The sequence below is a fragment of the Triturus cristatus genome, chromosome 5_2 (genome assembly GCF_964204655.1).
Source record: "Triturus cristatus chromosome 5_2, aTriCri1.1, whole genome shotgun sequence".
Taxonomy (NCBI): domain Eukaryota; kingdom Metazoa; phylum Chordata; class Amphibia; order Caudata; family Salamandridae; genus Triturus; species Triturus cristatus.
In genome coordinates, this window is record NC_140588.1 from 91,246,039 (window position 1) to 91,262,210 (window position 16,172).

Sequence of the window (16,172 nt, forward strand, 5' to 3'; positions counted from 1 at the left end):
TATAACATGTGTGAAACCTATGGTTTTTTCACTGAATTTCTAAGGTTTTTTAAATGCTAATTCCTAACTATAACGTGTGTGAAACCTATGGTTTTTTCACTGAATTTCTAAGGTTTTTTAAATGCTAATTCCTAACTATAACGTGTGTGAAACCCTTGGTTTTTTCAGTGAATTTGCAAGGTTTTTTAAATGCTAATTTTTTTTTTTTCTAACATATTTTTAATTTAATTATCTTACCTTTTATAAAGACTATGATTAAATTTTTAAAATTCTTTAATATGTTTTTTTAAATATATTTTTTAAAATAAACATGTAAAATTTATTTGCAGTACTTTTTTTTTAAAAAAAATATTTTTTTAGTACGCGTACCGTAAGCTCACGGTAAGCGTACGGTTTACGCAACGTCCGTAATCTATCTACGCTGCTTGCGTATAGTTACGCGCTTTGCGTAGCCGCGCGTACTGCGCGTGGGACGCGTGCGCGCTTACGCCACACGCGCACGTTACGCGGAAGTGTCGGGTAGTGACTGTTATGCGCATGCGCGCAAGCGCGTGTCTTTTTTACGCGCATGCGTACTTTTTGCCGTAAGCGTACCGTAAGCGTACGGTAGGTCATGTGATCATGAAACACAACTTTTGATTGGTTGAAACTACTTTCAGTTCTAGAACTCTCCTACACCACACCCATTCCCCTCATTTCTGCTTGTGATCCCTTGGGAGAAGGAGCTGGTTTGTCTTTGGGATACGATGGCAGAACAGCAGAGCTCTTCTGAGAGTGAGGCTAGCACTAGCAGCACTGTCTTGAGGCAGAGATCGAGGAAACAAAAGCCCTCTTATGTATGGGATTATTTTACTTTTCCTGAAGGCCAGCAAAAGGTAAATGCACCCTTAGTGACTTGTAAGCTGTGTAAGCGTGTACTTTCTAGAGGTAATCCTAACAGGAAGTATTCCTTTGGGAATCACACCATGAAGAGACACCTCCAGGATGTACACAGAAGGACACATGCTCATCTTTTTGGAGGTAACTCTTCAGAAAGACGAGCCAGTACATCCACAGTAGCTCAGCCTGGACCATCATCTGCAGGGCTGACTCCTTCTTCTGCAGGTCAGGTGAGCCCTTCATCTGTGGGGGGAGAATCTCCTTTTGCTGGCCCTCTGGAAATGAACCCTCGATTTCGGAAGGTTGATATTCATTGCACATTTTGTAAAGATCTAATTTGCCATAGGGAGACCAGTGTTTCCCTAGTGAACAACAAAATAGATCAGCACATTTGTCGCTTTGAATAATTTTCCCATGCTTCCTTTCCTCTGTCCCTGCATGAACACAACGGTTCTTTTAAGAGCCAACCTTATCTTTCATCTTTTTTTTACATATGTTTTTAAAAACTTTTTTTTATTTTTTTTTTACCGTACGCGTACGGTGCGCGTACTTTTTTTTTTTTTAAAAACACTAAAAATCATTTATCACATTACATTGTCCTTGAGAGACTACAATTAATATTATTGACTTACCATACTCACTGAAAAAATATTTATTCATTTGTTTTTTTAAAAAATAGTTTTAAAAATGTTTGTAGTTTTCGAAAATTTTCTATATCTATCTGGAAAAAAAGAAAAAAGTATTAATATTTTTAAAACATTTTATAATACAGTACACATATTTACATTTTTTTCAAAAAAATATTTTTGCCTTATTTTTGCTGTTTTCAGAATATATTGCATTTCACTATAAATTGTGAAAGCAATAGCATTCATCATTTTACAGCGGGCAAAAAAAAATACCAATCACAAAGATTGTATTAAAAATGCCCTGATTCTTTTTTTACTTAAACTTAACATTATAGAAATGCATAATATTGTAAAAAAATATCATCTAATACCAATAGTTATTTCTTTAAAATACCGTCTGATATGTTTGTTTCAGAAGTATAATCACAATATTATATCTCAAATAACTCCAAAATACATCTGATTTCATTTCCTTTAGACCAAATAGTAATTTTAAATTTTTTTTGGGAATAAATTTCCAACGGTAATCCAATAAAATTCTAAAGTTTAATTTGTCCAGATCTCACCGATTCTCTGTAACATTTTGGTTCACGAAAATTTTTTGAATAATTTATTAAGTCAACAATAGAATTGGTTACTTTTCCACATGGCCAAATAGTAATTTTTTAAAACATTTTTGAAAAAATTTCCAATGGCAGTCCAATAACATTCCAAAATTTAAAATGTGCAGAAGTTACCGATAATCTCTAAATTATTGGTTTTTCAAAGTTTCATTAAAAATTAAAAAAGTCCACATTACAATTGGTTATCTTTCCATTAGGCCAAATGATAATTTAAAAAATCTTTTTTTTACAAAATTGCAATGGTAATCCAGTAAAATGGTAAAATTGTTTTGTCCAGATCTTGCCAAGTCTCTCTAAAATTTAGGTTTCAGGAAGATTAGATAGGAATTTGCTAAATCAAAAGGCAAACGTTGTTTGAAAATCAATTGGGAATCATTACACAGTGTCCAGCCTTTTTCACATTTAAGATAAACTGTGTAATGTCCAGAAGTAACAGTAGGTCCATCATGGAAAATTATTGCAACAGTTACAAAAGTTTTTCCTGAAATTGATAATTGCTGTCCTGTAAACTTCTTTATTAAAGTATCCAATTTTGAACCATCAGCTCTACATCGTTGCATCATTAAAATTACATACTGTCCGTATTCCTTTAAAATTAATGTTGAAAACATGTCAGAATTACACTCACCACATTTCATGCTATGATTAGCATCTTTAACTAATTTTGCAAAAGTGACTGTTTTACTCTCTGGCAATGTCAAATAAATAAACCTTTCATTATCAACAATAGAGCCACATATATTATAACAATTATCACAACTATGTTCCCATTTATAAGAGAGACCAAAAAAAATGTCAATGGGAACTCCTTCTTCTTCCACTACCTGAAGAAAATACATCAAAAATTCATGTGCATCTTGCTGTTCATTTTGAGAAAACTGTGTTCGTCCTGAACATACATCTAAAAGTTTTCTAATGTCAGTAGCACTTTCTATTTGAGTTTTATCTTTACTCAGCTTTTGAAAAAGGAGACTCAGCTCTGAACAGAATCTTTTTCCCTGATTTACTATTATCTGCTCTTGCAAAGTTTCCAGATAAAATGCAACATTCAGCACTACATTTGCGTAGCAGTTGACACCAGAGCTATTTTCAAAATGACATCCTACAACCTGTTCTTCATTTTCCTTTTTCTTTTTGCTTGCAATTACATCACTCCTCTTTTTTTTCCTCTTCTCTACATCTTCACTACAGATATTCTCATTTTTTCTTTTACGAGAAACTACACGTTTCTCCAACACAGGATACTGACCTAAATGAGGAGCATAGCTTCTTCTTAATCTATTATACTCCTTTACACAGTTTGTATCAGCACTAACTTTTGACTCATCAAAGTCTATCATGAATAAACCTGATAATGTTTTGACTCGTGACAAAGCAACATATGCCATACCTTCTTTGAACACAGTTGAACCAATGTTCACAAATGCACAATCTACAGTCAATCCTTGAGACTTGTGAATAGTTACAGCATATGCTAGAGAAAACGGAAACTGCTTCCTACGTACATATAAGTCTTTCACAAGCATAAAACGAACTGTACAACGACAAATATCTTTAACTTCATCTATCTGATCAAATGTTATTTTTAAACATTCAACTCCTTCTTTTTTCTGGTAATTAATAAAACCAACAACTCTTCCCATCGCTCCATTAACTAAACCTTTCTCAACATCCAAATTTCTCCTTAAAAACACTCTACAGTTCATGCAAACATATAGATTTTTTTCTAATCCAGCTGTTTTGGAGATGTTCTTCTCTAGTGAGTCCAATTTATTTTTCAGTTTGCCTGTTACTGTGACAGTAATTCTTCCATCCTCAATTTTGTCCACTGCTTCCAATTTCCTGATCTCTTCCTTTTCCAATTTCAAAAGCTCCTCATTGAATATTGAGCATTCACGTAGAGTTGGCATTAAGCAGATGACACTTTTGTTTTCTGCAATGTTCTTGTATATCTTCTCTGCAACTATTTCTTCCTTTGGAAATAAATTATGTAGCAGCCGACTCTGTAATGCTTTTTTGCCAACTTCTGTCAGTAGTCCAATCCTGATATCTTTCAGAATACTTCCATATTCTTCATCGTTTGCTTGCCTCATATTAGTAGTAAGTTCCTTGTACTCAAAGAAGGACCAAATATTTGTATTTCCGATGCTTCCCAATGACTTCTTCGTGTCTTCATGTGTCACAGTATTAAACACTGGTTGTCCTTTAACTGCAGTAAGTTGCAAAAGATCTCCAAAAACTATGACGTGTTTTCCACCAAATAACATGTCATAGTCTGTCTTCAAAATTTGCTGCATTCTTAAATGCACAAAGGCAAGCATTAGGTTTGATACCATGCTCACCTCATCAATAATGAGAACTTGCATCTTCTTCAATACTCTTGAAACTTCCAAGGATGCTTCTCCAGTTAGCTTGTTGAATTGTATTTTGTTCTCATGCTCCACTGGTAACATTAGCAAACGATGTAAGGTGATTCCTTTTATGTTATATGCTGCTAACCCAGTTGGAGCAGTAACCACACAAGACAAAGTAGAATCCGTTTTTTGCTGTAGGTAGCTTCTGATGACTTTTATTAGGAAACTTTTTCCAGTTCCAGCTTGTCCGCTTACATACATCCTGATTGGATGAAATGATGTGCATGAGCACTCTTTTTTTACATGTAGAAATCCGTGATCAATTTTGTTTTTGATCTCTTCATAAATTTGTTGCTGCTCTTGATTCAGTTGTCTTTCCAAATTTTCTAAGTCTATAAATTCTTCTTGAGCTTGATTCATAGCCGTTTCCACTTCATTCATGGCTATTGATGCTTCATTTTCAATGATTGGTTGTCCTAGGGGATCTTGACTGTGTGTTCCTGAACTTTGGCTGTCCTGAGAACTGTCTCTAGCTATTTCTGCTGCAATTGTAGTTTCCTGTTCAATTTCTTCATTTAACATTTGCAGATAAGTTGTGAATGTATTGCATTGTATGCTGTCTTTGCAAGCATTAAATGAATCTTCATAGCTTTGAAATTCTCCCAGTAGTTCATCCTCTGTACGCCATGGTTTAAACAACTGTAAAAGAGCCAAGTAGTAAAATTCTTTCTTGTCAGTAGTGTCGCAACTCAGCTTCCGGTGATTTATCAAACTTCCTTTTGTTTGCTTCACCAAACATCCTTCTTCACCAACGACTTTATATTTTCCATTATTGATGTCTTCTGTGGCTTTCCTTGAATAAATGTAGTTCTGCAGCACTTCATAGAGACACATGTTCTCCAGATGTTGACTTCTCTTGGGATAATATGTGTCCAACATGTTTGTTTTCAATATATCTGTACTTTCTGGGTCATTCTCGACCAAATATTCAATTTCTCCTACAGATTTCAGTACCCGATTTCTCATTGCTGCAAGGCCTAAACTTGCCCAAATTATTCTTCTTGACTTCGAGTAGAGACTTGCAGAAGATAACCTATCTGAACATTCGTAGGATCCAATTTCTCGATGCGATAACATCTACAAACTGAAACTGTACAGCTTCTTACTGACAGTCTTCTCGTGAGAAATCTCTTCCCACATTTCCTTCAATTCTGTTTTTTCTGATTTCGTAATGTAAGACGTTACATATCGTGCAACAGCAATGGAATTGTCAGCTACATACTGTATATCCATGTTAGCGTTCCACATGGATAAAATGACTGGGTTGTAGTCATTTATATTTTTTGATTCTTCTTTTCTTTTAAGGTTGTAGGTATTCTTAGGTGATTTTCTTGTGATAGTATGTCTCACAGCTGACATAAAACTGTTTACTCTTCCATTTGAAAGAACAGGTCTAGGAAATCCAAATCGACATTTAGTGTAGTATTTTTCTTTGCTCTTGTATTTCCGTCGACAGTATTTTCCACACCGATGACTTTGGAAACGTAAAACTTGCTCCTTTAACTTGTTCTCTTCTGTGCTTTTTGGTATAGCACATGTTGCATATTCTTGAATGTAAGATAACACTGCTTCATCAGCATCTGTTCCAAACTTTGGGGCATCCTTGATCCACAACAGCATATGAATATGAGGAGCACCTCTTACCTGGTACTCTTTTCTCCAAAAGAAATCCACTACTTCTCCAAGGGGTGGATTTTTTTTATTGCAGATGAAGCACATCATAGCCTCAAATCTATGATTGAAATATCTGCAAACATTAACCGGATCCAATGAGCACAGTTCTCCTGCTGTCTTGTATTCGATGTTTTTAATGTTTGAATTGGCCTCTCGTAGAAAATCCAGTAAATCATCCCAAGCGTACTCGGCACAGCTTAGGGTAAGGAACCATGTTGGTGTTCCTAAATTCCGTAACATGCATTTTAGTTTACCATGGCGTCGGTACCAATATTCATTTGTCCCACGCTGACAAGCCATCAGATTGATCAGTTGTGTTTCCAAATGATCATCTCGGTGCTGCACTTTCTCCATAAAATCCTTAGCAGACACATTTTGTAAATGTACTCCACTTTTTAAAATGTGATTTACTGCATAAGACAGTGCAGACAAGTCGCTTTCAAATAAAAGATGGAACAAATAAGGAATACTTTGTCGAAATCTGGGATCTTCAGCATATAGTCTTGTAGTCCGATACTCTGAAGCTGGAATCTGTTCTGGACGTTCATCGTATCGTCCTCCTTTTCCTTTAGGAAACAGCTGAGGAAAACATCGAGCTTCCAAGCTCTCCTCCCATACACTCACAGGAGTTCCTTTTGCTTTCTTCATCTGAAAGAGATCAATATTGTCTCCCATAACTTCTTTCGAATGAAGAGGATGTATGCTAAAATGTTCATAAATTTCTTCTTCCTTTGACTTGTCCACTTTTTCAATTTGTCCAGTTGGTGTTTCTGTGTCTTCTTGAAAATCTTCTTCTTCTTCTTCTTCTATATAAATTGATTCATACCATTTGTTATTTTTTTTCAAATACAAATTTGCTCTTTGTACTTTCCGCACATCTACCAGCTCCTGCCAAATCTTCTTATTCTTTGTAGGTACACCATTAACCAGAATAATTAATGGTTCAGTTTCCAAAGTATCCGCATCAATAGTTTCCATATTTTTTTTCAAATCCAAGGGCAAATACACCACTCTACCTTTTAAACCTCTCAGTAAATCTGAAGGAGGTAATTTACCAGTTTTGGGCTCCATACGTACTATGGTCTGGAACGGATGAACACATTGAATGAGTATAGACTCATATGTATTTAATTCAGAAAGTTCAGCAGGAATAGCATCCAATTCTAAATTATTATGTACAGCTCTGGTCGGCATTCTATTTTCCTCTAACTTGTTGTAACAGTATTTACAAATACGCTGATCTTCACCCAATTCAAAACAATTTTCTAGAAATATATATGTGGCAAAATCCTTCCACTTATAATTATCTTCATTTTCACTCTTTCTGTAGAGATCAACATTCCTAGTTTGTTTTCTATAATGAGTTCTGCGGCAACAAATACAAGTAACATTTGGTCTTTCATTAGAGACTATTGCACATTTTGTTATGTGATCATTAAATGTCTTACTTACAGAAGGTTCTACATTCTCTTCCACTTCTTCCTCATTTACTGTGTCCTTCTCTGCACTGTTTTGTTCAGGACCAAAGTAACAAAACTGAATTTCATCAACAACCTTCTCTACATCTGATACCGTTCCTCGGAACAGAGCCCTATTCAATTCATTTAACTTTATTGCTGGACTTTTGGCAAAATACAACCGTCTCACAAACTTTCTCATTCCAGTATGATGAACAGCCAGCATCCTAAAATGATGGAAAACACTATTGCACACTTTTCTAGATAGACAAGCCAGAGAATGACCCTGCAAACCAGTATTCTCTCTCACTCTGCATGGATCCAGACTTTGAAGCACCTTAATCTTCTGTTTTACACTTTTTTTTACTATATTCTCTTAGAAACTCTCGAAATTTGTCAATAGATTCCTGACGCACAGTGCAAATACTACTACAATTCCAAGTGTACACTGGGGCTTTAGGACGTCTCCCCATTGCCTCATCTGCCATCACTTGTACCTCATCTCTTGGAACCATTATCTCCTTCTCCATTATGCAACCATTTGTTACTTCGTATGAACGACCTCTGGTGTCAACTGCATGCAGCAAACTATTACTTTGAAAATAGCTCTCTTCATTAAAAAAAGGTTCACTACTTGAACTATGCATCCACTTTCCTAAAAACACTTTACAAAAGTTTGTTCTGTTCACTACTCTTTTCCTTTTGCTATGTGATTTCAGTACATTAACCATTTTGTCTAATGTACGCATCCTATTCAAAATTAATATGAATAGTTTCCTTTTTAATTCTAATGCCTTTGCTGCAATGGCTTCAATTTCTTTTTTTCTCTTGTAATATTTTGCCTTTTGCTTATATTTCTTCACATCCTTTATCAAATTGGACATAACTCTTCTCTGAAACATTTTTCTACGTATCTCTTTAAACGCTGTTTTTCTGTTTATGTAAATCTTTTCAGTTGCAGAAGGTATATTTGCATTAACTAAATTCTCAATTTTTTCCTGTTCTCTTACTTTTGTAACATTCTTTCCAGTACAGACATTTTGTATATTTTTCTTTGTTTTGAATATATTTTTAAGAAATTGTTTTTTCTGCTTACCAGAAGATTTTTTCTTTTTCCCAACATGAGCATCTTCTACTAACTTTGGTCCTCCAGTTGTCTTCAAATATAGTTTTTTTTTTAGCGTTTTTTGAACTCTGGATTTTGTAGGCATCTTAAATTTTGTTCACTGCTCTTCAGCAATACCTGAAAAAAACTAAAAAAAAAATCCTTTATTGTATTTAAATATATTACTACATTTCTTTTCACAATAGTCACAAAACGAAATTTCTTTGCCAATTTGAATGCACACAAACTGCTCTTTTTTTTGGGCAAGTGAAAATCACTTTTACAAACTGTCACATTATGAAACCACTTTTCAGATTTTTTAAAAAGCCCATGTCCAGAGTGCTACACTCCAGCAAGGGCAACCAGCCTTAGTGATGCTGAATGTATTTGCATTACAGACTGAAACCTGAAAACCCCACTCGCTTGTAAATACTGTGCATGACTATACATGGCAAGCACATGGGTGTGTGCTAAGACTCTGCTTCTTCCCCCAAAAATTCGCTCCCCCTTTCCATCTAATGCAACTGTGAAATCACCAGAGCAAGACGCAATAAATCTCTGCCTATAATTCCTCTCTGCACACAGAGTCATGTTTTCACATTAGTCCCAAAACGAAATTTCTTTGCCAATTTGAAAGCACACTTACTGCTCTTTTTTTTTTCGGCGCAAGTGAAAATCACTTTTATAGACTGACACATTATGAAACCACTTTTTTTGATTTATTTAAATGCACATGTCCAAACTGTTTTTTCAGACCACCACCATGTGTATTCTCGGTGACTGCCTACACTCCAGCAAGGGCAACCAGCCTTAGTGATGCTGAATGTATTTGCATTACAGACTGAAACCTGAAAACCCCACTCGCTTGTAAATACTGTGCATGACTATACATGGCAAGCACATGGGTGTGTGCTAAGACTCTGCTTCTTCCCCCAAAAATTCGCTCCCCCTTTCCATCTAATGCAACTGTGAAATCACCAGAGCAAGACGCAATAAATCTCTGCCTATAATTCCTCTCTGCACACAGAGTCATGTTTTCACATTAGTCCCAAAACGAAATTTCTTTGCCAATTTGATAGCACACTTACTGCTCTTTTTTTTTTCGGCGCAAGTGAAAATCACTTTTACAGACTGACACATTATGAAACCACCATGTGTAACTACAACAAAAACAATTTCCATTTCTATTATTCATTTCTTAAGTTACCACATTTCTATTGGTTGAAAACCAACCCTTTTCCAAAAGTACCCTTCCCCCAACTTGACTTCTGCCTAGTACCCTTCCCCCAACTTGACTTCTGCCTGCTACCATAGCAACAGCTCATGGAACACTGCTGTGTTGAGTTAGGTCAGAAGTTCGCCAAACAATGTTTCAATTCCACAGAGCAAGAGTGCTTGACTTTTCAAACCTAACAGCAAATCCATAGTACTGTTCTTTGGTTACACATTTTTTTTTACCAATACAAAACATGCTTCTATTAATTTACACATACAGCCTAGTTTTTATTCTAGAATGGTATGAAACAGCCAATCAGTTCTTTTTGTTTTGAAAAAAATATGTATGCCTCCATTTCCATACTGTCTTTCTTTTCATATTGCCATTCTACTGAAAGACACCTCCTGAGTGCATCCAGTTCTCCTTTGAAGATGTTCACAGTGTGGATTGTAGGGCACAGCTATGTCTTCTGGAGTGAAAAGTTTGCAGAGAAAACAGGTATGGTGAGAGACCTTGCTTTGCCAAATGTAGACATTAAATGGATTGGTCAGAGAGGGTTAAAGTGGCACCAATTGATGCCATTGGTGAAATCCTTCATTCAAATCCAACACCCTGACCTCATAATAGTGCACTGTGGTGGCAATGACCTAGGCACTTTGACTGGGGTAGGTCTGGAAATGCTTATGAAGGACACCTTTGCACAACTGTTTACACTTTTCCCTAAAACTGCCTTTGTGTTTTCCAACATATGCCAAAGGCAAAAATGGAACTGGTCCAATCATTTCTGTCCACAGATTGACAAAGCAAGAAAGCACGTCAACAAATCTGTTTCTGCTTTCCTCCGTGACTATGGTATGGGTGCCATTTACCACAACAACTTGCGTTATGACATGCAAGACATTTATAGAGGAGATGGTGTGCACTTCAATGATGAAGGGAACAGAGTCTTCCTCTTGAACCTTAGACTCTGCATCGGTACTTACTTGTAGGTACCACTAAAAAAATGACTTCATAAACACAACAGCTCTTTTTAGAGCTCCCTAATATCTAAACTCTTAAATCTGCTTTTCATTTATTTATTTTTATTTTTTTTACCGTACGCTTACCGTAAGCTTACCGTACGCGTACCCCGTGATTTTTTTTAAAATCAATAAATGTTTTTTTTGTACTTTTCTGTCCTTCTTTGACCCCCTTACAAATGTTAGGGGGTCTGTAACTCTCCTCATTGCCCCCTTTCCTTGTTTTCACTCTTTTTTTTCAGAGTGAAATACACAAAATGGCGGCCGCCGCTTCCTGGTTTCGACCGATTCGAATGTTTACTAAGATCTAAGAGCCAATCAGAGTCGCGCTCGCGCACGCCACTGTACGCTTACCGTAAGCGTACGGTAAGCGTACCGTAAGCGGGCTCAGATATATATATTGATTTAAAGGCTATTTTCTCAGAATCTACTGAACATATTTACACCAAACCTACAAAAGGCACTTCCTTGACCTAGGGACTACCTCTCCAAATTTTGAGTAATTCTGTTCAGCCGTTCGGGCTGTAGCTCGTTCTAAAGGTCCTATGGAAAAATGCATGGGAAAAACGCGTTTTGGGACCCCCCTTTTATCTCAGCCCCCGCTTGACGGATCCCCCCGAGACTTTCAGGGTAGGAGCGGAGCGTAGCGCCCCACCTATTTTGAGAAATTCGCGAGGATTCGTCGACCGGCGCCAAAGTTATTCAAAATAGAATGTTGAGGTTTTCCTATGGAAACGTGGTCCTAACTATAACTACCTACTGGCGACCGCCAGTAGGTAATATATATATATATATATATATATATATATATATAATGTTCCACATCCTCAGAAAGAGCCGGGACACTTTAAGCCACGGTGCACCTCCGGGTCCAAGGTAACTCGGTTTTTCTATATCGTTTCTCGTGCAAACAAGCACGCGTGCACTCCTCTCAAAGAATACGCCGACTCCAAACTGCTTCAAAGAGTTTTTAATTCCATAAGCCAAACAAAAAGCACCCGCAATTCATTATAACAATTTTAAAGGCAATGTGCATCCTCGGTACTTAATACATTGTCGTATTTTGTGTAATGATTATTGGACCGGCTCAACAAGATCGAGCCGCAACTCACTAAGATAGCTAAAATAGCTTCTAAAATAACTTAATGAGTATATTCCATCATGGCGGTGGTTCAAATTTAAGTAAACATTGCCCCAGTGGGTCAAGAATGTATCGTGTACGTATACATAACGAACCACAACTCATAGTATTAACTGAATAGCATCAAATAACTAGGTAACTAAATAGTAAATGAATATATACCCAAATGGGTCTAGATTGTATCGTATACATATACGACAATGTGAATCAAGTAACCGAAGGAAAAATAGGGACTACAAAAAGTCACATACATACCCCAAGTGGGTGTAGTTCAACCAAATCAACCTACAAAATAGAGTAGCCATTCCTTTTCAAAGCTCATTATGAAATATCAATTAATCCGTTTTTAGTTTTAAAGTTTTAAAGTCCCATCATGATTCTTATGAGGATTCACTGTCTCCAAAAAGCTGCATCTCCTAAAATTAAAGGAAAAGTAATGACAATCATGAGTTCAGTGCTCGTTATACTTGATGCCTAAAGACCTTTAAAGAGCATGAAAATATGTAAAAGTCATCATAACATGACAAAGTGTCATACAGATATGTCAAGCAGAAAAATCCGGGCAAGGAGAAAGAAAAAATCCCCGTCTCCTATTTTTTCAAACAATTGAATCAGTGCAATATATCTAAAAACAAGGGAAAAATCAGTAAACAGCTCCAACATAGTCAAAAACTACTCCCCTAGAAACCATGACATTTCTTCCTCAGAGTTCAAGCCCCCTGGAATTTTAGTATCTAGATCCAATATAAATTTGGATTCTAACTGTCGTAATTTTCGAATGCTGTCCCCACCTCTGTTAGACGGTGGTACCCGATCAATAACAAAGAATTTAAAAAAATTACGATTACTGAGATGGAATTCTTCGAAATGTCTGGCTATAGGTGACAACTTATCCTTGTTTTGGATTGCCCTCATATGTTCTAAAATCCTTTTCTTGGCAGCAAACATGGTGCTGCCCACATATTTCTTTTTGCAAGGACATGTTAGAACATAGATACAATAATCAGAGAGACACGTTAAATGTTTGTCAATAGGTTTTGCACAATCTGTGATTGGATAGTATACATTCTTAACATTGGAGCTGAACTTACAAGCCTTACACAACATGCATGTAAAGAAAACCCGAATATCCAAATTAGTGTTTTTCACATGAGATACATCATTACTACAGATCTTATCCTTCAAGGAATCAGCTTTCCTGTAGGTGATAGTAGGGATATTACCTACCACATCTTCTAGACTTGATTCTGTTTTTAGAGTTTTCCAATGTTTGATCAAACATTTCCGTACAGAAATAGAGCCTGAATTAAAAGTGGTAATATACCTGATAATTTTGTCATCCTGTTCAGAGCTCTTTCTTTTTTGGGCTAGCAAATCACATTGTTTAAAATTAGCTGCCTTAGAACGTGCTGTGTTAACTGCATCTAAGTTATAACCCCTATCAAGGAATCTTTCTGTCATGCAGTCACATTCTTTAGCAAAATCAATGTCAGTACTGCAATTTCTCCGAGCCCGGAGAAATTCCCCAAAGGGTATGCTGCGGATTAATGTTTTTGGGTGCCAGCTCTCAGCGTGTAATAAAGAATTACCCGCAGTATCCTTACGATGGAGAGTGGATATCAGTTTCTTATTCACCACACTAATGCTTAAGTCCAAAAATTCGACATTAGTGCTGCTGATACTCCCTTCAATCTTTAAATTCACCTCATTTTCATTTAGGATGGAGACAAATTCCTTTGCCTGTTCTATACATCTTCCCCAGATTATAAAAAGGTCATCAATATACCTTAGCCAAGTTTTAACATTGCTATAATATTGAGGATGTCTTTTGGGCACCTGCTGCTCCCACCAACCCATAAAAAGGTTGACATAACTGGGAGCAAAGCAGGTGCCCATAGCTGTACCTTGTTTTTGTCTGTAAAGGGTTTCATTAAAGATGAAAAAGTTATTTTCCAGACAGTACTGCATCATAACTACAATCATTTCGTTGTGCTGTAAAAACGAAATGGAACGGGATTTCAGGAACTGTTTGCATGCTTGAATGCCATGCTCATGTTTTACGGATGTATATAGACTGCACACATCTAATGTAATTAACAAGAAGTCATCCTCCCAAACTACATCTTGTATTTTATTTAGAAAATCTTTACTGTCCTGTAAAAACGATGGTAGAGTTTCTACATAAAGACGTAAAAAGAAGTTAATGTACTTAGAATTTTTTTCCAGCAAAGAACCTATTGAAGATATGATGGGTCTTCCTGGTGGTTTTTCTGGGTTTTTATGTAGTTTAGGTAATAAATAGAGTATGGCTATCTTGGGATTGCGGTTTAACAGAAAGGAGTACTCATTCCACTCTAGCAAACCTTGTGTATGCCAATCTTTTAACATCTGATGATACTTAATGTTAGAGTCATCCACTCTTGATCTAGTCGCCTCTTCGTAACATTCCTGACTAGTGAGTTGGCGTAATCCTTCCTGTATGTAATCTCCTACATTCTGAATAACAATGTTGCTGATCAGAGTTGTTATCGTGAGACCCCTTAAAATGACGTGCCACTGGGTAGGAAGCATCACTGCAGCGGATCGCTCTAATGTGCTGGAGTATCCTATTGTGGACCTGCAACTTGGTACTTCCAACATATTGCAGGCCACAAGGACGCTCCAGCACATAGACCACAAACTCCGTCTTGCAAGTAAGTAGTTTAGAAATGGGAACTGTGGCCTCTTTGAAGGGAACTCTGTAAGATGTTTTACTAACACCCTGCTGCATGCCTTGAAGGCAGCACATTTCACGTATCCCTTCCTAGAGCTTATCCAAGATTGGGCAACTACCAGTTCTGGGCTACTCTTAACAAGTGTGTCGCTCATCGACCTGGCTTTTCTGAATGTATTGTCAGGACTAACCAACATAAGGTTACCAATGACTGGATTGTTGCACACCAAGCTCCAATTCTTTTTAAAGATTTTACGTAAAGCCTGGTGTTGCCTGTTGTATGTCAGAACTAATCTTGTGGATACATTGTCCTCATCAACTACAACGGCTGCCTTGGAACTTTTGTTACCTAGGGCCATATATATATTCAGTGAAAAAACCATAGGTTTCACACATGTTATAGTTAGCTGGACATTTTACTCGTAAAAAACCAATGAAATTGCCCCGTTATAGTTAGTTCAGCTAACTATAACTCGCGCGCCCGCAATGCACTGCTGATGACGTCACATATTACATCACTCATGACATGGTCAGTGACATCACTCATGACATCACTGATGACATCTCAAATGACATCACTGATGACATCATCCAGTGAATGTGTGTTTTTCTGAAAATTAAATATGATTTATATATGTATATCTCAAGGTCAATGGAAGAATAAATGGGTATATAAGTGTCTAAATGGATGCTTTGTTTTTGAAAAATTTATTGTGTAACTGACTGATTAAGTGTATCATAGTGAATACATGGCTTACTGTGTAATGTTTAAATATGAAAATATCTGTATCAGTCTCTCACTTTGTGTATAAGTGGTTGCATGGGTTGGTGAGTAGCTACATGGGTGTCTATATAGGTTATTAGTTGTTTTTTGAGTATCAGTCTGAGTGTCTGTATGGTTCGGTGGGGGGTATTATGTAGTGCATAGGTGCATGAATGAATGATTCACTCTTTGTGTGTGTTGAACACAGCATGTGTGCAGGACTGTATGGGTGGATGAGTGTGTGTATGGGTGTGAGTGAGTGAATGACTGTCTCAATAGTGTCTTTATGAGTAACTACATATGTTTAAAACTAGTATATGTGACTATTGGTGTATATATGTGAGTATATGTGAGAGATTGAAAGAGTTCCTGTATGAATAAGTATGTGTTTCTATAAGTGATTGTTTAAAAGACTAAGTATGTGTAAGTTTCTGTAGAAGTAAGTGTGGTGGTGTGTGTATAACTGTATATGCTAGTAAATGTATGTTTGATTCTTTATTAGCATGAGTGACTATGTGTGTGAGTAACTCTGTGGATGA